This window comes from Eulemur rufifrons, chromosome 30, assembly GCF_041146395.1.
Source record: "Eulemur rufifrons isolate Redbay chromosome 30, OSU_ERuf_1, whole genome shotgun sequence".
Classification (NCBI taxonomy): Eukaryota; Metazoa; Chordata; class Mammalia; order Primates; family Lemuridae; genus Eulemur; species Eulemur rufifrons.
The window spans coordinates 133,590,587-133,613,835 of NC_091012.1; positions in this window are offsets into that span (position 1 = coordinate 133,590,587).

The following is a 23,249-nucleotide window of genomic DNA, read 5'->3' on the forward strand; positions in this document are numbered from 1 at the left end:
AAAGAGTTTTCATGAAGGGAAGAGTGGACCTGAAGATAGACAGGGGTCAAATAGAGCCATGAGGTTTTGTTTTATATTTTTAAGTAAGTTGGAAGGGACTTGAAAATAACTAAATGTTGATTAGAAGGAAGAGACTGAATATACAGAGAAAGGGAATAAGAAAAGAGTTGAGCTCTCTAATAAGGGGGAAGAGAATGGGCAAGTAGTTGGAATAGACTAAGGAGAGGGGAGACATTGCTTGTCTGTAGCAACAGAAAACAGGAGGAAATAGTGATGGAAACTGGGGCATTTGTATTAATGATGGCAGAACATTGAGGGAGTTACAATATGGTGGGCTTTTATTTTCTTTGTTAAAGAAGAGAAAAAAGCACTCCCTAAGAGAGAAAGGTGAATCAGGGATAGATATATACAAAAATTCATCTGTTTTTGTAGTACAGTCATCCCTTGGTATCTGAGGGGGATTGGTTCCAGGACTCCCAGAGATTTCTGTGGATGCTCAAGTCCCTGATAGAAAATGGCATAGTATTTGCATATAATCTACACACATCCTCCTGTATACTAGATTACTTATAACACCTAATATGATATAAATGCTATGTAAATAGTTATACTGTATTTTTTGTTTGTATTATTTATTTTTAATTTTTTTTCTCTTTTTAAAACTTTTTAAGAGATAGGGTCTTACTGTATTGCCCAGGCTGGTCTTGAACTCCTTGGCTCAAGAAAGCCTCCTGCCTCAGCCTCCCAAGTAGCTGGGACTATAGGCTCACACCACTATGCATGGCTTATTTTTATTCTTTTACTGCTATTGTTGTGTATTTCTCTGAATATTTTCTACACATGTTTGGTTAAATCCATGGATGCAGAACCCATGGATATGAAGGGCTGACTATATTTTATTTCCTAAGTGGATGATGGATATATGGGTGTACTTCATTCATTAAACTTTTTCATAGTCTGAAATATTTTGTTTAAAAAAAGAATATGGGAAATATGGTACAGTCAGACACTGGGAAACATGAAGACTTGAAATAAGAAAGATCTGGCTACGGTAACATAGGATGCTGGGCAGGTAGCATCCTGGTTGCTTTTGGAGACCATGAATTTATAGTGGATGGCCAGTTGTTCACCAAACCACTCCCCTTTCCTATAGAATAGCCAACTAGGATTCATTTTTCAACCTATGGTGCAGCTGAATGATTGAGTCTGGACCAAAAAGATGAGCAAAAGGGATATAAGGCCCTTTCGTGACCCTGCCTCCACAATCCTCACATATATGGCCTTTCCTTTTCTTTCTCCATTATGTGGTTGAATAGAAGGGACCCTGAGGACTTAGAGGAAGAAAGAGCTACAACATGGCTGGAGCCTGGGTTCCCAAGTCAGCACTTGGAGAGGAGATTCCCAGGAAAGCCATCTGAGTGAAAATACATATTTTGTTCTGTTATATGAGTGAGACATTAATTTTTATTATAAACTACTAAAATTCAGGGATGTTTTGTCACAGCAGTTACCCTATCCTTGTACTCATCTTCACAAATGTGTGATTTTCTTTTCCTAATAGTGCTGAACAGCCCTGTACAGATGCTGAGAACTGTTAAATTACATTCTCTATACTAGATAGTTGAATGGTTTGACCCAAAGAGCATAAGAATGAAAGGAGTAATGAATAAACAATTGGATTTGTGAACAATTACATTCATTGAATAATGAATACATAACTAATTAGGATTCCCATTTGAAGACAGAAGGACCTGAGAGACTTCAAGAACATGGTTGGTATTTCACAAACATAAAATAGATTCCTGTCATTAGGAAGACACTAGGGAAAGTGCTCCCCATCTGTCTAAACTGGATTTACAGAAGAGAATATTGGATTCCATCCAACTATAGTCCCTGAGGAGTCTAGACCTGCATAACCATAAAATCTCCCTGCAGAGAATCAGAAAGGAAAGGCCACTCCTTCAGCTATGCCTATGGCACTTTATGTGGGAGGATCACCCCTCTGCCTGCAAGGAAGAGCTGCTGGTCCAAGCTCAGGGCACTGAATTCACTGGTGGACGCATGTAGCAGATGGAACACTCTGAGCTGTTGATCATCATAAAAGCTTGCAGTGAGGATGATAGAACCAATGACATAAAGAGCCTGTTCTGTATAGGTAGGAAGTGTGTAGGGTCTGCAACTACATGGGTCTTCCTCTGTCATAACTTGCCTGCTCTGGGCAAATCCTTTTTGTGGACCACAAGATGCCCAGTTTCCAGGCCCTCAAACTGCAGCATACCAACAGGCCAGTGAGGCAGATGAGCTTCCCTTGCTTCTTCCTGCAAGACTCCCCAGTGTGTGGTCACTCTTCAGGCCTGGACTGGGGCCTCTAGAAATTGATGGGAGCAATATAACTGCCTGGTTGGTTGTTCTGGAGCTCCTCTCCATCATCAAAACGTTCCCTGGGGACCGGTCTGCCCTCCCTGCAATCCAGACTTTTTCTGGGGCCTTTCAAGTATGTTGAATTTGCCTATGCATATCTGAACTCAAGTTGCAGTTAGGGTTAAATATTCCTCCCTCCCATTTCTCAGTCCCCAAGCAAATATGCAGATACCAACAAACAAACGTGGGGTGGTGTGTTGGGGGCCGGGGGGGACATGGCCTAAGGGTGGGAAGAGAGAATAGTTTTAGGTTTTCTGGGAATTCATCTACACCCGTGGTATCATGAACCCAGGAAGGCAGAAAGGTCATGAGTATAAGTGCGATGTGCTGGTTCCCTAAACTCTGTGGCACATTAGTTCCCAAGCAGTCTTATTGTGGGACAGCCCCAAACCAAACCAAGCCTCCTTTTCATCTTGGATACTGACATTAAGTGTCCCATAGGGATGAGATTTTAGAGGCTGCAGCTGCAAATCTGTCTCATAGGAGAAGCAGTGACACACCGCTGCAGAGCTCTTAGGGCCAACAGGGTTGTGGAAAGTTCCAGAAGGGCAGCAAATCTCCAGCTCAGCAACACTGAGGTGACAGAGGCAGCTATAGCTGATGTAATAACATCACTGCACAGCCCCCTAGGAGATTTAGGACCTGCACATCCTAACACCCCACTTGTCTGGCAGCCACAGCAAGCCAAGACTGAGCCTGATAAATGGGCATCTGCAAGACAACCCTGAGGAGTCCCAACGTGCCTGGAGATGGGAAATTTGCAAGGCACTGACATTTCTGTATAAGCAGATGGAAGCTGGGAGCTACAGGGAATCCATTATTAATATTAATAGAACCATATTTGTACTCAATATTAACAGAGCCATATTTGTCCTCATAAGCTGGTAGAGATGAGAACATTCAGGTACATTTATAGTCACAAACAAGGCTAAAACTCCTTTGATTGCTGCATCCTCAGAATGGAGCCCATAATTACCACCCTCTTCTGCACACGCAGCAATGATCCAAGAGGTTGAAATTCATTTGGAAGAGGTCTTATAGCATATATACCTCTTGCTGCCTTAAGAAAAAAAATTCCAGCACATTCTATAATAACAAGAGTCTAGAAGAGAAAGGCAGTTTTGGCTTTTGAGACAAATGCAGGCATTTAATTCTCTATTAGGTGTGGTTCAGTTTTATTAAATTGAGAACAATTTGCAGGAAAACTCAATAAAATTGGAATGTTACTTAATGAATAATGCTTATTACTCATCACAAGATACAGAGCTCTCAGCTGATGAGCTGTTTTCAAGATAAGAGACATTTAACAAGGCTGTTCAGCAGCAAAATTAGAAAAAAATGTAAGATGTATTATATTATTATATTACAAATGTATTATAAGATTTATTTTATTTTAAAAAGAATTTGCAGGAAAGAAACTCTATTGCATCTCCATATTACAAAAACATAGCAAAGTAGTTGAAGTTCTAAATCAAGAGTAGGCAAACTTTTTCTGTAAAGGGCAAATATCTCTATTTTATTAGCTATTTTAGACTTTGTGATCCATATAGTCTGTCATAAATACTTCACTCTACAGTTGCCCTTTGGTATCCATGGGGGATCAGTTCCAGTACCCCAATGTACACCAAAATGCATGTATACTCAAGTCCCACAGGTGGCCCTGTGGAACCTGCATATATGAAAATCAGCTCTCTGTATACTGGAGTTTCACATCCCCAGAATATTGTATTTAACACATTGACTACCATGTGAGTTGTATGTAATTCAGGCTAGTTTTGAGCCTAGGGCCTCGTGAAGCAAAACCCTACAGTTGGTTCAATAAAATCTTACTTGTTGATGTTCTTACTGTTACAATTAATATTAATATTGACAATTCAATTCTAAAAAACAAGGATTGCATTGCATATAACTCATGCGCAAAAAAAACAATACAAAATAACAAATTATAAAGGATCATTTGTTTTTGTAAAACACTGTGGCCCCAGGGAAAATTTTTTTTTTCTAGTGTGGTAGTCAACGTGTTAACCCCAGCGTAAGTGGACCTACACAGTTCAAACCTGTGTTGTTCAAGGGTCAACTGTATTAATGTAGCACAAAAACAGTCATAGACAATATGTAAATGAATAAGTGTGACTGTGTTCCAGTAAAACTTTACTATGGACACTGAAATTTGAATTTCATATAATTTTCATGTGTTACAAAATATTAATCTTCTTTAGTTTTTTTTTTAACCAGTTAAAAATATACGAACCATTCTTAGCTCGCGGAGCATACAAAAACAGATGGCAAACCAGATTTGACCTAGCAGCTAGTTTGTTGACTGCTATTCTAAGTGGTTGACTTTTGAAGACCTGTTGCTGGTGACCTCCAATTAAGATTTTTCAAGTGCTCTTGCAGTCACGTGCTACAGGTGGTGCTCTATTTTCACCAGGCTATTTGCTTTCTGTTCATGCTAATCTCAAAGTCTGATTTGAAAACCAACATGATGATTCCTGTTTCCCTTCTATCCTTCCTCTCATCTGTCTTTCACCTTCTGCTTCCAAAGCTCGATCTTGGGTTGACTTTACTTACAAACTCTTACCTTCTTATACCCAAGTTACTTCCCAGATGTCCTTATCAGATGCTCTACATTGTACTTTAAGGTACAATCAGTGGTATTGTCTGAGAAAGCCATTCTGAGCTATAGAGAGTGAGAGAAATTACACTTTGCTTTGCAAGCATCAATCAATTCACAGTGATCAGGCTTTCCTGATAAGAACAGCATTTCTAGTTGTTTGTTCCCCAACTGTCCTTACTTTGTTCATTTGGTGTTTAGGCCAACATGGATTACCAGAGCAACTGGGCATATTACAATTACGTTATAGAGCAGAGAAGATAACTTTCATGTTCATTTTCCCAGAGAAATGTAGATGCAATTTCTCCAAAATGAATTGCTTCCTCTAAAATACCCCAATGGCCTTGCCTTACAAGGGAAGAGATGTGATGTGTGTGTGTGTGTGTGTGTGTGTGTGTGTTTATTTCTATAGGTGTGTGGGAGGGTGCAGATCCAACCTAAAAGAGACTCTCTATTACGACATTCATGAAAGCTCTGAGATTCTCCTCAGGTTAAGCTCTGAGTTTGACCTCCCCTATTTCCCAATTGCTTGTTTATAATTCCTTAGAATGTATTTTCCTGATTTATCTATCAGACTACATTTATTGCGTGTCTACTGTGTGCTGGGTGCACTTCTAGGAACGTGGTGAGCAAAAATCAGTGAGCAAAATACACAAAGATCCCTTCATTTGGGATACTTACATTTTAGTGGGGAAAGACAGATAGTAAATAATGGGCATAACAGTTGTCAATTGTGTGATAAGTGACAAGTGCTATGGCAGAAAATAAGGCAAAGTAAGGGGAATCAGAATTTCTAAGGTTGAGGGTTTCTAATTTTAAATAGAGTAGTCAGGTTAGGCTCACTGAGGAGCTGACATTAGAGCAAAGACTTGAAGGAGATAAAGGAGTTTGCCATGTTGATATCTTAGTAAAGAACATTCAGGCAGAGGGAACAGCTAGTACAAATGCCCTGAGGTAGCAATATGCATGGTGTTACCATTTGTGAAGCATTCCTGGATTAGAAAAATTTAACCTAGAGAGGTTACCTCTTATGAAATAACTAGTATCTCTAGACCCTTCCTCAAATAAAATAACGCAAACTGGTTCTTTGGCTACCCCCTTTTAGCTCATTCTCTACTTGGATAACACCGTAGAAAAGGTTTCTAGTTCCAAACTTAATTAGCTCCCTAGAATCCCCTCTCTAACTCTGAGATGATAGGTAGCTTAAGGAAGAAGTTACGATCCAATAATTGCACGGTTAAAGGTTTCAATTCTGCCTATTAAAAGGCATGAGACTTTCAGCAATCTGCAAGTTTCAGTTATCTCAACTGTAAAAAGGACATCATAATAATAATACCCGAATCATAGGGATTTTTATAGAGATTAAATAGAATAGTGCATGTGAAATACTTGGCACAGGGTCAGACACACAAATATTTACTATTATTATTAGGTGTTAGCTTTGTAACTGCTACCTTAGAAAAAATAACTTTGCTATTTTATACAAAACAATAAAATAAATTGCATTGTTCAAGATTTTGATTTTGAATTCACCCAAAGAAATTTATCTCAAGTGGAATAAAATATTTATATAGGGCAGATTAGGAGTCCCCAGCCCCTACTCGTGGATTTATAAACATGCCCATGATAGTGATACTATTATTCTTTATTTCTCTGATGAACCTTGTATGTAAAACTATTATTGTCTTGAATGCATAACTTACTGTTTACATCAACATACACTCCAGAGAAAAAAATGATAATGAAACCAGCTGCTTAGTTGAAAAAGAAAACGAAAACCTTTATAATAACTTCCTTCTTTTTCATTTTATAGAATTTTAAAATTACATGATCAAAATCTCTTCCAGAGAAAATTGCCCAAGATAAGAATCTTGCCATCTATAGAGAATAAAGATGAGTCCTGCAAATGTTGTACAAGTGGTTGCTATTAAGTTAATGAGAATCTGTTCTAATATGGTGAAAACCAAAGAACAAAGAAATATCTACCACAGTGGCAGCAGCAGTCAGAGGGAGAAAAACCTACCATGTTTTATAAATAAATGTGAGGATTTGAATTAATGAGCATAAGAAAGGGAGGAAATAATTACAACTCCATGCCTCGGAGAATGTTATTTAATTAAGCAAAATGATAACAAACTTCCAGTGAGGACACAGTCTTACATTCTTAGCAATTTACACCAAGAGAGAATGAAGGAGCTAAAGTAATCACCAGACTGAGATAAATTAGTGTTTTCATTTCTGGTGAGCTTCCCCATGCACATCAGTGTCAGCATCAGTAGACTTGGTTTTCTGTGTGCTTTTAAAAATGGATAGACTGAGCAGAGAAAAATATTTTATTCTCATCTCACATTCAACAGGCTAATTGCATTACATGAACAGAAACAAATAACCTTCCCCCAAAGACTCAAATCTTTCCAAACAAATTTTTGTTCCATGAGGCATACAGCAGACACATTCAAAGTGACTTCTCCCAAAGCTGGGTCTTTTCCACCATGCTGAGAAGGAAGAGTGAAGGAACAAGGTCATTCGTGTCAGATAGGCTAGACTTCCAGGCTTTGCCTCCTGGCCGCTATGTGATCTTGGGCAATTTCCTTGAATTCTGGGTCTCTTTTTCCTCATCTGTGAAACTGGGGAGAACGGTGCTGTCTTACAATGGCAGCCCCCCAGGGATGACTCGGGAAGTGTAACCTTAGGACCACCATAGTTTCCCTTAACCACCCATCCCCATAGCCACCACAGGTAAAGATAAACTAAGTAAAAATGTGTGATTGCCTTGAAAACAAAGCTTCAAGTTAAGTCCTTAAACTCCTCCTCCTCTTTATTTCCTCTATACAGCCCGCATGAAACTAGATCACTGCTCCTAAAACACTCTCATGTAACAAGCCTTAGTTAAAACATTTTGGTTGTAAGTTACAGAAGTCCATTTAAGTCAGCTAAGCAAAAGTTTATTAGTAGGACCCCAGTATGTCTCTTGGAGTCTAAGGAAAATAAAAAGTGGGAACTGGAAAACCATCAGCAACACAGGTGGGTCTCTCAGTTTTCCCTCTGCTCCACTGTACAAATGTGTTTCCAAATTTGATGTTTTAAAATCAAAAGAGGACTCTAGGACACAAACATAAAAAATTGCTCTCCTTGGATATGACAGTTCTGATCAATTCTAGAAACAGGGGCCACAAATTTTAAGTACATAGATAATTTGAATGTCTTCTAGATACAGTGATAATGCTGTTCGGCAAGACTAGTGGGATACTGTCACAAAGCAAGTACATTCTGTCTCCCATTACCCCCTTTAAATTCTCCCAGGTGAGGCTAACTTTTTCCCTTCCCCTGGATTAAAACTGAGAAATGCAATTACTTTGATGTTTATGCTTAGGTAATGCAAAGTCTATGGTCACTTTGAATCTCAGAACACAGTCTGCAATCAGAGTGTTCAGTTCCATATAATAATGAACTCTTCAATCTTCATTTGAAGGCTCTTGTTCCCTTCCCCTGGGTCCAGCCTGCTGTGCAACAAAATAGAAGACAGTGCTTCTCTGGCTTTCTCCTGCAGGTAAAGATGATTTGCCCCAACACTCTTAACCTCTTGATGAGGCTGAGAAGTTTGGGTTGTTTACTCCTTGCAAGTGCTGCATCATGGTCTGCCTCCCAACCTGATGTGGAATCTAGTCCCATAGCTGGTGTTACTGGTCTCATGGGTTCCTTCACCAGCTGCTATGATGCATCGCCCACCCACCTGCAACCCTCTCTGTCTCTGGAGGACTATCCTCAGCACCTGAAGTGGCCTTGCTAGGAGGTGCCTGGGCATTTCGCTCCTCCACCCAAAGTGTGTCAGGACTGTCTGATGTGAGGGAACAAAAGCCCTGCTTTCTTGCCTCATGGGGGTGGGCACACTCTGTGGTGCAGCTATGCCCCAGAGCTTCAAGCTTCAAGCCCAGGCTAGACTGCACCTGAAACCATTCTTGCTTAGCCTCTCCCCTTCCCTATCTTACTTTCTCCCTTCCTTTACAGGATTTCTCTGAAAGCATTCTCTTAATAAATGACTTGCACAGAAATCTCTGTCTCGGGCTGTATTTCTAAGGAGCCTGATTTCAGACAGCTACATGTTGTACCTTGGTTCCTCAGTCAAAACTTTCAGTAAACACCTTGTTACACCAGAAGCCGATTATAATATATTATCCTATCCCTCTTCCAGCAGAACAATAAAAAGTCCTCCTGAACACTTTTTAATAGTCAATAAAATATAGCTTTAGTTCAAAGAAGAAATTCACAATTCCAGACCTTCTCTATTTTCTCTTTTGTCTCTGACTGCTTCGTGCCAAAAAAAAGAGAGCGATCAATGTGGTTTTTATTTTTTTCTCCCTTTTTAAATCATATATTTGGCTGTCCAGAACCTAACTCTGACTACCAGTATTTTCTAGTAAATCAGAAAGGAGGATTATCTGTCAACTCCAAAAGGAAAATCAAACCAAGATGCACAAAGCAGAAAAAAAAATCAATTTTCTCCAGGTCATTCACCTACATCATTCCTTCAGAATAGAAACTAAGCAAAAGAATTGCTTTGTTCTTTCAGACAACCTGGCCCAAAAGGAACCAGAAGAAAAAAGATGAACTCAGAGGTGTCTGTGCTTAAATAAAGCTTTCCTGGGAGTAAATAATGTGCATTAAAAGGTCACTCTTGATTCTTCCCACTCAGTCCTGACACAGAAAATGTTTGATTGCCGAGAAGAGCATTTTGTCCTCATATGAATCCTGGCCCACAGAAAGGCAATATTTTTTTTCTTTTTAAAATTTATTTTATTTGTATAAATTTATGGGGTACAGTGTAATTTTGTTACACGGATAGAGTGCATACTGGTGAAAAAAGGTAATATTCATCCAGAAGGCCTGGAGGGGTGAAGGCGGCCTTAAATGCCTCCTGCCACCAAACCAGAGGAAAAGAGAGTTTTCAGTAATGCTCTAGGTCAGAGGTCAGCAAACTTTTTCTGTAAAGCATCAAGACATGTGGTCTCTGTCACAGCTACTCAATTTGGCCATGGCAGCTTTGAAAGCAATCACAGATGATACTTAAAAGAATGAGCATGGATATGTTTCAATAAAACTTTATTCATAGATGAAGATACTTGTATTTTATATGACTTTCATATATCTCAAAATATTATTCTTCTGATTGTTTTCAACTTTAGATATGTAAACATATTCTTAGCTCATGGGTCACACAAAAACAGGAGATGGACTGGATTTGGCCCATGGGCTGTGGTTTGTTCACCCTGCTCTGGGTCATAAGGTAGAATTTCTCCTCTTAAATTCATCCAAGACTGGTTGTTCAATTGAAAAAGTCAGTTAAAGTAAGGAATCATAAGAATAATACTTATTTTAATAAACTACTTTAAATAACAACACATCAATGTACATGTGCTTACCAATTCTTTCCACCTGAGGCTATGACTTTATTTTAGCAGAAGTCTGCCAATTAGAGTTCAAATGTTTTTTCTTAGTAACTGGCTAAAGTTTATAGTTTAGTTTAGTCTTAAGAGGAATGAGAATTTGAAGCTGCTTGCAAATTCATTCAAGGTGCAGAAAGAATGCTTCTAGTTTTCACAAATCCTTCTAACAATTATCGTCGTGCCCCCAACACTTTTTGACAGCAACATCTGAGCAATTTGCCTTTACAAGAGTCTTTCCAAAGTACCCAATTCAGTTTTTTAAAACAGCAATTTTCTTCCTTATTAAATTGTGTAATTGCTATGACAAATAAAAGTAGCATAAGCAGGTGCAAAAGCAAATGCAATGACATTTGATGAGCACAGAACTCAATGATTGGAACAGGTGTGTGTGTATGTGTTGTGGGGGGTTAATAGTACCAGCCTGCCAGGCACAGGTATTCAGTGAGCAATGGGCATCAGTCGCCACCTTCTATAGAAGGAAGGTAGCATCAGTAAACCTAGCAGTCAAGAGGAGTATCCTGCTTTCTGACCATGCTTCTTCAAGTTGCATGTGGGGAGGGAAGACAGTATAATGATTTTATATTTTTTTATTGAAATAGTGGAATTACATTTCCCAGCGTTTAAAGTGAAAGCATGCCTAGCTCCTGTCAAAAAAATGTAATTGTCATTTTCTTCCTCAGTAAAGATGAAAGACCAATTCAAATGAGTTAGCCCATGCTTATCCCAGGAGGGAGAAGTGCTCCACCAGAGTCATGGGCCTGCTGTGCTTGGAATAGCAGTGGGAGTGAGTTTTATGAGTGGAAATTAGTACAGTTGTTGAAGGAATGTCACACTGATTAGAACACAATCATCATGAAGACATAGTCAAGATGTAGTGGAATGAGCCAAATGGGAATTAAAGAAGAGAAACAAGGGTGGCCTCAACAAAAGATTTGCAACATTTTCTGAAATAAATTCATCATTTCTTTAGCAATTCAATTCCAATGCTTTCATCTTCTCCAATGAACACATTCTTGGTGAAAAAATAATTCGTATGTTTGATTCTTGGTACATATCTTCCTAGATCTCCCCAGTAGAATGTGACCCTCCTCTGTAATTAATATTTATTCTGTTCTCAAGAAATAAAAGTGCAAGTGGCTTTTAGCCACCATTTCAGAGCATTTCATATATTCCTGCTGAAACTTAATTGCTCTCTGATGGATGCTATGCCCATTCTTACCTGAAGGGATCACCCTCTTTCATGCTATCCTTAGTACTAATGTAACCGGAGATAACTGACAAGAAAATGGCCAACATTTGACCACCCAAGCTTCTATTTGGGGCCTCAATTCTGATTTGATCTTTTATGAAATTCTTCTGATTTTCAATTTGAGCTTTGGCTTATTGCTCTTTAGATAAATACATATTATTATATTATTGCTTCTCAGCCTTTTGGCTAAGATCAAGTATAGATAAATGCATATTATAATATCCATGAACTATACTAAAACTTATGACTATTTTAGAAACAGCTGGTTGTGGGGAGAAAGAAGGCGGGAGAAATGCTCATATTTGATCTTATAGCACCTTAAGCAATCATTATAAACTGTGTGCTTCAAAGATATTTAAAATGATCTCCTGGGACATGCAAAGTCTCCTTCAATGTTTCCTTGCTGGTCTATGCTGTCCTGAGTTCCTTTGACTAGAGGATACATCTTATTTCTCACTTAGACCCTGAGCATTTCATGGTATACCTCCAACCTCTTTTCTCTCAGGTCTCCTGAGCCACCATGTTGGAGAGGCCCCATGATATCCCACTCCCCTCAAAGTGGCTTTCTTTCTTTCTTGTAGCCCATATCAGGTCCACAGGAAATACTCCTACTTGCACATGTTATATCACAAACTGAAAATTCAGGCCATGCAAACACAGAAGCCCTTTCTTACCTCTGGAAACTGCAGTTTGTTAGCCCTTCCTTCAAAACTTCTTTTGTATTTCTTAGGCAGTAGTCTGACTTCAGCCCTCAGTCCTCTGTAGCTTTCTCAGGCAAGAGTCAAATACCAGTCTCCAGATCCCCCAACAACAGGAGACATATTTCAAACTCTGTCAGTGCTTTCCTTCATGGCCAGCTGACTAGGATAAAGTTAGAATGTAGGCCCTTCCTGCCCCACCTCTAAAGGGAGCAGGGACTCGCAACAATGCAGTAGCTCTCTCCAGAGAAATTTCTTTAGCAATTTCCTTTACAAAATCCTCTCTCTGATGTCTTTTTATAGCCTTGATATGGCTGAGGGGTCTAAGAGTCCTGGAACAAGATCTTGGACTCATTCCTTTAAAATCATTTATGGTGATTTGAATGACTCATTTTGGACTCTCCTATCATTGTAATTTCTTGTCTGGCCTGAAACTTCAATCTTAATATAGTTACACATGCAAAATTCTATCATCTGGAGACACTGAAAACATTTGGATGTATATCCTTTTATATTTTGAGTATATTTTTCTTAACAAAATTGGAATTTGTAACCTGATTTTTTTCAATTAGCAATATATTCTGAGTATCTTTCCACATCAATAAATCTCTACATCATTTGTAACAGTTGAAAGGTATAATAAATAATGAATAAATAATCTACCATTATTTATTCAATTGTTTCTTGACACAGATTTGGGCTGTTTCTTCTTTCTGTTATGATAAATTATCTTGTGAAAGGCATCTTTATTGATATACTTTAATCCATTCAATTATTTAACTAATATTTTTAAAATTTTATTTTTAATTGACATGTAATAACTATACATATTTATGGGGTACAGAGTGATATTTTGATACATGTATACATTGTGTGATGATCAAACCAGGGTAATTAGCATACCCATCACCTCAAACATTTATCATTTTTTTGTGTTGTGAACATTCAAAATCGTCTTTCTAGCTATTTGAAAATATACAATGAATTACTGTTAACCATATTTGCCCTAGTACTGTAGAACACTAGAATTTATTCTATCTATCTAGCTATAATTTTGTATCCATTAACCAACTTCTCCCTATCCTCTCCTTCCTCCAACCCTTCCCAGACTCTAATAACCACAATTCTACTCTCTAGTTCTGTGAGCTCAATTTTTTTTAACTTCCATGTATAAGTGAGAACATGTGCTATTTATTTTTTTTGTGCCTGACTCATTTCACTTAACATAATGTCCTCCAGGCTAATCCACATTGCCACTAATGGCAGGATTTCATTCTTTTGTATGGCTACATAGTATTCCATTGTGTATATATACCACATTTTCTTTAGTCATTCATCTGTTAGTGGACATTGGAGTTGATTTCATATCTTGGCTATTATGAATAGTGTTGCAAAAAACATGGGGGTGCAGATATATTTTTTATATGCTGATTTCCTTCCCTTTGGATAAATATCCAGTAGTGGGATTGCTGGATCATAAGGTAGTTCTAGCTTTAGTTTTTTAAGGAACTTCCATACTGTTTTTAATAATATCTGTGCTAATTTACATTCCTACCAAAAGTGTATGAGAGTTGCCTTTTCTCTGTATCCTCTCCAGGATTTGTTATTTTTTTTTTTTTTTGTCTTTTTGATAATAGCCATTCTAATTGGGGTGAGATGACATTTCATTGTGGTTTTGATTTGTATTTCCGTGATGATTAGTGATGTCAGCACTTTTCCATAAACTTGTTGGCCATTTTTATGTCTTCTTTTGAGAAATGTCTGTTCAAATCCTTTGCCCCATTTTTGAACCAGATTATTTGTTTTTTGCTGTTGAGTTGTATGAGTTTCTTATATATTCTAGATATTAATCCCTTGTTGGATGGATAGTTTACAAAAATTTTCTCCCATTCTACATGTTGTCTCTTCACTGTATTTATTGTATCCTTTGCTGTACAGAAGTTTTTACTTTGATATAACCCCATTTGTCTACTTTTGCTTTTCTTGCCTGTGCTTTTGAAGTCTTACCCATAAAATCTTTGTCCAGACCGTTGTCCTGAAGTATTTCCCCTATGTTATCTTCCAGTAGTTTTATAGTTTCTGGTCTTACATTTACGTCTTTAAACCATTTTGAGTTGTTTTTTGTATATGGTGGGAGAAAGGGGTCTTATTTCATTCTTCTACACATGGTTATCCAGTTTTCCCAGTAACACTTATTGAAAAGGCTGTCCTTTCCTCAATATATGTTCTTGGTGACTTTGATGAAAATCAGTTGGCTGTAAATATGTGGATTTATTTCTTTGTTCTCTATTCTGTTCCATTTGGTCTATGTTTCTGTTTTTATTACAGTACCATGCTCTTTTGGCTATTATAGCTTTGTAGTATATTTTGAAGTCAAGTAATGTGATGCCTCCAGCTTTGTTCTTTTTGCTCAGGATGGCTTTGGCTATTTGGGGGTATTATGTGGTTCCATATGAATTTTAGGACTTTTTTCTATTTCTGTGTATTTAACTAATATATATTGAACATCTAATATAAAAGAATACTATGATTTCCTCAGGATAAATTTCTAGATATGGAATAGCAGTTAAAATGTATGCATATTTTAAGGCATTTGATATATATTTCTAAATTGTCCTGCAGATATATGTGTGTTTGTATATATGTTTATGTGAGCATGAAACAGAGTATATTTAGTTCCTAGAGGAGGAAAGGATTTCTTTTTTGGAGACTATTTTACTATTTGGGGGAATTAATGAAATAAAACTAACAGGAGCCATAAATGTATTTAACTCCAACTAATTATTTGACCTGCTTTCTTTTACTCTAAACTAATTTTAGACACAGAAAAGTTGCAAAAGTAATTCAAAGAGTTCTCATATACCTCACCCACTTTTCCTAATGTTTACATCTTACCTAACCATAGCACAATTATCAAGAACAGGAAATTAACATTGGCACATTATTAACTAAACAACAGAACTAATCATGTTTCACTAGTTTTTCCCATGATAACCTTTTTTATATTGCAGTATCTTATCCAAAATTCCACTTTGTGTGTAGTTATTATGTCTTTTTGCTCTCCTCCATCTGTAACAGTTCTTCCTTTTTTCGTGACATTGACACTTTTGAAAAATACTGATTTTGTAGAATGCCCCTCATTTGGGGTTTGTCTGATTGATGCTCTAACAATTGGAGTGAAGTTATGCATTATTGGCAGAATGAGTCATATCAAGGGGCTCATGATAGTGATATGTCTTATTACTGGAAATGTTTACCCTGATCATTTGGAAATGCCATTTTAATGCTACAGAAGGAGAGTGCAAATAACATTCATGGGGCATCAACTATATACTAGGCACACTGCCTTTGTTCTTTCTATAATCCTCCTAAAGACTCTGTAAAGTAGGTCTCCTTATCTCCATTTTAAGTCTCTTAAAAATTACGTAACTCATGCAAAGTCATAAAAGATCTTTCTGACTCCAAAGCCAGGGCTTTTCCAGCACAGGATAAGCATTTCTTCAATATGGGAAACCCTTAAGGCAAATCCAAGTGCATGTGGGTGCGAGTTGCTACTCTTTTAGTAGTCTTTTGTTATGGATTAACAAAGTCAAATATTCAGTGATCAAAATTTATGGAAAATTCCTCCATCTTGCATAAAATCACAGTGTCTTTGACCTTTCCTGTGCAGGATTTGTGATGTTATTTTCTTTTGGGTTATCATAATATAGAAGCCAAAAAAGACAAGCATGAAATAATTTCCTAAATTGAAAACAGTGAGATACTGTTTTTCACTCAGTCACATGTAGACAACATTTGCAACAAACTGACTGTCTAAAAGTCAGTGATTAATTTCTCTCTTCAGAGAATTTGTTTTCCAGGGAAAAAGAACACATAAAGCATAATACCTGCATAGCACTTGCATTCTCAAAGGTTAATGCCCATGCCCTGGGAATGATCCTGCAGTATCATTTAAGGGGTTAACACTTCGATCCAATCTAATATGATGGCTGAATATGAGAAAAGAAAAAGAATTGAACCTCTCAAGAAAAGCAAAATGAGATAACCCATGAAAAGTGTTTAGCATAGTGCCTGGTACACAGTGAACATTCCATAAATTTTAGCTCTTCTTGCTGCTGCTAAAGCTATCCGAGATGTCACTATTGTTTTACTTGGGGAAGAGAATATGTGGCTGGCTCACCCTCTGCTCTGTGAGACAGAAGATCAGACTGCTATAAATTTAGAAAGGAAGATGGCTGGTCTCTGGCCAGTTTGGCAGCTATTTATCTTCTGTAAGTGTGCTTGTGCTATGCCATTGCAATGTAATCTAAAAGTGCCATTATGAACCCATTTGGGAGCAAGGCTGGAAGCTAAATCAAGGCAATGTGGCAAGGAGTCAGTTAATCTAGTTCAACCACTTTTGCGGTTACTTCCATTTGGGCTTCCCATCTGAGAAAGTGGCTTTATCATATAATCATAGTGGCTCCGGCTATAGGATGGGGTTTCTTAACCTCAGCACTATTGGTATGTGGAGTGTTATATATCTGTTGTTGTGGACTGTGCATTGCAAAATATTTAGAAGCATCCTTAGCCTCGATTCCCTAGATGCCATTAGAACCCCCACCTCAGTTGTGATAACTAAACATGTCTCTAGACACTTCCAAGTATCTCCTGGGGGGCAAATCACCCCCTTTGAGAACCACTGCTAAAAAGTAATGAGTAATTCCATACACAAGATAAGTGATCATTAATTCAGACTGGAAATTTGGGGGGAATAGAAAACAGTATTTATTGAGTAATGAATGCTTTGACAGATGTTACCTTATATATTTCATGTAATTTTCACAATAGATCTTAATGGATAGGAAGACAGGGGCTCATAGGAATCAGGTGATTTGCCCGATCTCCTACCTAACTGTTCTGGCATGGGATGGAAATTTGACAACAAAGCCCATGCTCATCCTGTTTTTCCCTCATGACTCTCAGTTCATAAACTGCCTGGCCTTGTAAAGTTTCTTCTGTCCAAGAGGAGGAGAATAACATTTACCAAGTACAAATGGTTAGTAAGCTATTGTCTCTCAGAACTAAAATCACCAGTCTTTATTCTGCTTTATGAAGCTATGGCTGGAACTCAGTTCAACTACATTTCTCCCTTATCAGTTAGCTTCCTATTTGGTTTCCTAGAGGAAGATTGGCAGGCAGATGGAGGGGAAAGGGAATTTCTTCTTTCTACATGCTAGCTGTTCCTGTCACCAAGGCTGATTTTGTAACTGCTACTGCTGAGTGCCTAAACTGCTAACAGCAGAAGCCAATACTAAGTCTCCAGTATAGCAGCATTCTCCCAGGGGACCAGCCAGCCACCTGGTGGCAGGTTAATTACACTGAATCCCTTCTGTCACCAACAGAGTAGTGTTCTCTCTTCACTTGAGTAGACATGTCTTCTAGATATTGATTTGCCTTCCCTGCCAATAATGTTTCTGCCAGCACCACCATCTGTGCACACACAGAATGCTTTATTCACCATCATTATGTCCCACAAATCATTGCTTCTGACCAAAAAGTCAATCCATAGGAAAAAAATGTGGCAATGAGCATATGCCCACAGAATTCATTGATCTTACTTTATACGCCATCACCCAGAAGCATCACCTAATAGAAGGAAGAAAAGCCCAACTAACGTTTTAGTTATGACCAGTTGGGAGATAGACAAGACAAAAAACACTGGGCTCTATCTTACAGGAGATAGAAAATGCTTTGAATCAGCAAACAATATCTATGTTTAGCTCTTCAGGCAGAAATCACAGGCCCAGAAATCGAGAGATGGAAGTGGGAGTGGCCCCTCTCAACATTATGGCTAATATTCTATTCACAGAATGTTTGCTTTAAAACCCAGTACTTCAGTTCTGCTGCTTTGGAGGACTTAGTTCCAAGCAGAAGATACAGCCATAGCTTTATTGAATTGGAAGTTGAAACTGGAACTGTCCACTTTGGACTCCTGATCCCCCTGAATCCAAAGGCAAAGAAAAGTAAAGTCCTGTCCTGGTTGAAATGATCGATCTGGATTACCAAGAGGAGACTGAGTTGCTGCTACTTGTTGGGGTCAGGCTAAATTAAATCTGGAATCCAAAGGATTCTCTGGGGATCATTCTGGTACTTTCTATGTCTGAGAGGAAAAGGTAATGGTAACCTTCCCCCCAAAAACAACAAAATAAAACCAAAAACAGGCAGAACCATCCAACCAGGTAAAATAACAGCAACCAGCTCAGCTGGCTCAGTGATAAAGGAATATGGCATGGCTATTGGAAGAAGAAAGTTATAGATACCAATGATGGCACTGTGAATGTTATGTCTTCAGTTATAGAAATTAAGTCTTCAGTTATATTTTCTCCCTTGCCTCCTGTTGTGTGTGTGTGTGTGTGTGTGAGAGAGAGAAAGAGAGAGAGAGAGATTAACTCCTTTTTCTCCCTTCACCTTTTATTTTATATAAGTATTGTTGGTAGTAAACTTCAGAATTTAGTCTTCTTTTTTACTTTGAAATAATTTTAGATTCAGAAATTGCAAAGATAGTCACAACTTAATCTTTATCTTACAGAATATTTAGGTATGATCATGACAAAACTCAAGGACGAACAAAATTTCTCCATGAAGAGAGTGACCACCAAGCAGAGATGACTGCCATAATAGTTTGAACTTTGTCTTTCCCCTTTTTGAAGAAAAAATGAGAGCATATGTGTTTATGCAAAGGATAGTTATATACCACTAGGCAAAATAATAAATTTGTTACTTTGGTTGAATGTGATTTAAAATATGTGTAAACAGATATGCATGGATCCTGAGGTACCACAGGTCTGGATTCTGTCCATTTTTTGGCCATTAATAACTCAAAGCTATACTCTGTTTTGAGACTGGAACTCAACAAACTACATTTCTCCTTTGCCATCTGGCTTCTTGTGAAGTTTTGATGGTAGGGGGAGCTAGACAGAGATTAAGAGGCTGGTGGAGAAAAAGAATTCCTTTCTCCTGTTAGCTGGCTGTTGCTGTGATTGTTGTCCCAACAGCAATAGACCTTTATCTCAGTGGTACAATGGGTTCCAGCCTCCAAAGTATTTTTTCTACCCCCAAACAAGCTTTACTGTGTTTCCTCAGAGATACCAGAAGTATTCAGTTTGGGCCCTTCATCAGTGGTCTGTACCCTAGATCCACAGAGCCTTTCTTCCAAGATCTTTTTTTATCTTAAACAGCTTTGTTGGAATGTTATTTACATATCATTAAATTCACCCACTTAAAGTGAACAGTCCAGTATTTTTTAATATATTCACAGAGTTGTGCAACCATCAACACAATTTAATTTTAGAACATTTTTTTCATTCCCAAAAGAAACCAGTACCCATTAGTAGTCATTTCCCATTTTCTACCCCTTCTCCAGCCCTAAGCAACCACTAACCTGCTTTATGTTTCTATGAATTTGCCTACTTTGGACATTTCATGTAAATGAAATTGTACAGTTTGTGACTTTCATGACTGGCTTCGTTTACTTAGCATAATGTTTTCAAGATTCATCCATATTGTAGCATGTATCAGACTTCATTCCTGTTTATGGCTGAATAGTATGCCATCATATGGCTATACCAATTCTGTTTATCCATTCATCAGTTGATAGATATTTGAATTGTTTCTACTTTTTGACTATTATGAATACTTCTGCTATGAACATTTGTGCACAAGTTTTGTATGCACATATATTTCCATTTCTCTTGGGTACATATGTAAAACTGAAATTACTAGTTATATGGTATTTTTCAAGCTTCTTAATTCTGATCATCCCTATTTCTGTATTTTATTCCTCCAACCCCAGCAGTAGCAGTTCCTTCCTGTAGTTATATTTCCTGGATTACCTCAATGTTCCCTTTTTGATCTTTCTACCCTCCAATGACTGTGTGATCAGTTTGCTGCATTAAGTTTCTTCAATTGAAGTAGCTAGTATGGTTTCTGTATTTCTGACTAGACCCTCAATAATATAATCATATGAAGCATTATAACTAATTTTATCCATCTTCACTGAACAAGGAACAGAAATATCTTTAAACCTCAGTAGGTCCGATAGAAATTACTTTCACACAATGAAGGCTGTTAAACCTTGGCATATATGCTGTTATTCAGTAACATGATTTAATTAGAATCCACTGAACAAGTGGCCACCCTGAGATAATATATTAAGCATACGTCTGAAATGGTTTAAGGTCAATACCACTTAAATCCTTTAGGGAAATTAATTCCTTCATTGCTTCCTTTGTTCACTTATTCATTCATTTAATAATTATTTATTTATCATTTACTTTGTGCCAGGCATTGTTCTAGGTACTGGTGATATAGCAGAGAATAAAACAGAAAAAATGTTAATAATTGTATAGTTTATATTTTGGTGAAAGAGAGAAAAAGACAGTAGACAAGTACTGCTTACATATAATATGTAAGCATAAGATGGTGAATAGTGATACAAAAAAAATTTAAAGAATGGAAAAAAGATAGAGAGGGCTGACTTTGGGGTGCATTTTTAAATGGGCTGGTCAGGAAAGATTTTGCTGTGACAGTAACATTTAAAAAAACTCCCAGAAGAGATGAGGGAGAAAGCATGTGGATATCTGGGGAAAGAATGTTCCAGGAAGAGGGAACAGCAAAGTTTTCCTCTCAAAGCCCTGGGTTGGGAGGATGCCTGGTTTGTTCAAAGAATAGGAAGGAGACCAGTGTGGCTAGACTTGAATCCAGAGGGACAGTCATAGAAGAGAAGGTTAGAGGCAATGGAGAGTCAATATTGTGGGGGTTTGTAGGTCATTATAAGGACTTAGGCTTTATTATGAGTGTGACAGGAGGCCAATGGAAGGTTTAAAACATGGGAGTGGCATGACCTGACTCACATTTTAACAAGATTACTCTAGCCTCTGAAAATACATTGTGTTAGTGCAGTTAAAAGGCAATAATCCAAACAGAATATTGTAAAAGCAGTGGGGAAATAAGTAGTTGGATTCTGAATTTGCTGACAGATTAGGTGTGTGAGATGAGAGAGAGGAACTAAAGATGACTCCAAGAATTTCAGCCTGAGTAACTAGAAAAATGGAATTGCCTATTACTCAGACCAAAAAGACGGTAGAAGGAAAAGGTCTCTAGGAGAAAGATCATGAATTTATAGTTTTGCTTTATGCTAAGTTTGACATGTCTGTTAGATATCCAAATGGAGATGTCAAGAAGTCAGTTGGATATACAAATCTGGAGTTCAGGGGAGAATCACAACTGGAGATAAGAATTTGGAGTTCTTGATGTATATATAGTATTTATAGCCATGAAAATAGATAATATCAAGTGAGAATTTTATGTAGTTTCAAGGAGAAGGGTGTGATTAATATTGTGATAACTTCCATCCTAGGACCTCATGACACCATGGATATATAGAAACATACATGGAACAGTTAGATCTCTGTTCTTTGATGAATTTTCTGCATGTATATATGGCATAAAAGAGGTCATTACTTATTTCCTGTAGAGACATTATAAATATAATAAAAATGATACCACAGGAATATATAATAGATTTTTATAATTTAATCCTGTTATGGTAAAAGATTTTTGTCATTTGTCTTCAACAAGTGTTTCTACATCAAACTTTGTACTGTTTTGTCAATTATATCTTGGAGCAAAGTATAAGGAAAAAATAGAAATGAAATGTATTAATTGGATGGCTAGGCTATTCCATGATGACCAAAAAGCCCTAATGGTCTAACCAAGTTGTATTTCTTCCTCACGTTAAAAATCCAGCATAGGTGCTCAGTGAGGGTCTTCTCCATACTGTCCTTCAGGGATATGGTAATTGAGACTCTGCCATTTTGTAGCTGTACCATCTAGAACACATATGCTCCAAAAGTGTGCCTGCAGGAGAAGAGAAGATCAGGCAACTAAACAATTAGATGGGTGCTTTTAAAGACTTGGTTTGGGAATGGCTTAGATAGCTCTCACAACATCCCACTGGACAGAACCCAGTTATGTGGTCTCAATTGCAAAGAGGCCAGGGAAATGGGTCTCCCTATCTGCCTAGAAAGAGGAAACAAGAGTCTGGTGACCAGATAGCCTGGTCTGAGTTAAAAGAGTGGAGAGTAAAGAAAAGAAAGATGTCAATAAAAAAATTCTTTATAAAGTTTCTAACTGCTTTGGTTTGGAACTGAGTCTTGTATTTCTTTAAAGTGAATTGCCTTCCTCCTTTCCAAGGAACTTTAGGAAAACTTTTACTTCCTTTTCAAAGCATGCAACTTGATGAGATGTAAGAAGAATTCTGACATCATTTACAAATACCTGAGTTATTTGAGAAAAAGCATTTTTTTCTATAAAATACATAGGCTTATGTAAATTATTTATAGTTTTTCATATCTTTGGACACAATCAGGCATGGCCTAGGAAACTACAAAATAAAAAAAAAACAAAACACTAGGCTGATAAAGGCAGGTGCCTGGCATGAGACCTACCCTCTAGGGTGTGGAAGGTGCTGGGAAGGTAGGCAAGGGCTGGGAGGCAGAATGTGATAGTCTGCACGTGGTGATAACAGGAAAAATAACAGATGCCACCCAGGCAAGTATGCAGCACTTGGCAGTGCAGTGGAGAGCATATTTTGACAAGCAGGTCCAGCAAAGACTCCACAAAGAGCCCAAAATAAAATTGTACACAGCATAAAGATCAACAAACAAGTAAACAATCTCACCCACAAAACTACTCAAAGATAGGTCTACAGTTTTAAGGCAAGACAAGGTCCCAATCCTAGAAAGCTCTTTAAAGTGGGGAAAAAAACCAACCTGGTTTTC